At 34.0% G+C, this 424-nt stretch overlaps 1 protein-coding gene across 1 annotated transcript in view; it reads right to left on the reverse strand.

Annotated features, from left to right (window-relative positions):
• Window positions 1–424, reverse strand: part of ranbp3b (RAN binding protein 3b) — a 15313-nt gene that overhangs the window by 6792 nt on the left and 8097 nt on the right. The gene's annotated exons all lie outside the window — the stretch shown is intronic.

Below are 424 nucleotides of genomic sequence, written 5' to 3' on the forward strand. Positions count from 1 at the left end.
AGTGTTTTTATTTTCAGCAAGACACTCCTTCATCTAATGTAATCAATGCTTGTTCATAATACTTTCCTACAAAATTCCTTTAGAAATGATGACAAAGGAATGTTTTACTATACTCTTAACTGCCAGCTTTAATTTAAGGATGAATCAACAATATTCCCAGTTCCTAAGGAGAGATGATCTTTGATTTAATCCAAGCTTTCCTCATGTAACCTGAGCTCCCCCAAGTGGTGGAAAATAAGTATTACATGCCCTCGTCGGAAATGCCGTTAAATGTATAAATATCCTGACCAATAATGTGACAATTGTTTCCTGTTACCAAATGCCTAGAACAGTACAACCGTTCGACCATTGAGGTTCGATTGTGGAAAATATTTGATTATAATACATGCAAATAGATTTCTTTTCTTTAGACATTAAGTTTAGA

Source organism: Micropterus dolomieu, linkage group LG06 (genome assembly GCF_021292245.1).
Source record: "Micropterus dolomieu isolate WLL.071019.BEF.003 ecotype Adirondacks linkage group LG06, ASM2129224v1, whole genome shotgun sequence".
Classification (NCBI taxonomy): Eukaryota; Metazoa; Chordata; class Actinopteri; order Centrarchiformes; family Centrarchidae; genus Micropterus; species Micropterus dolomieu.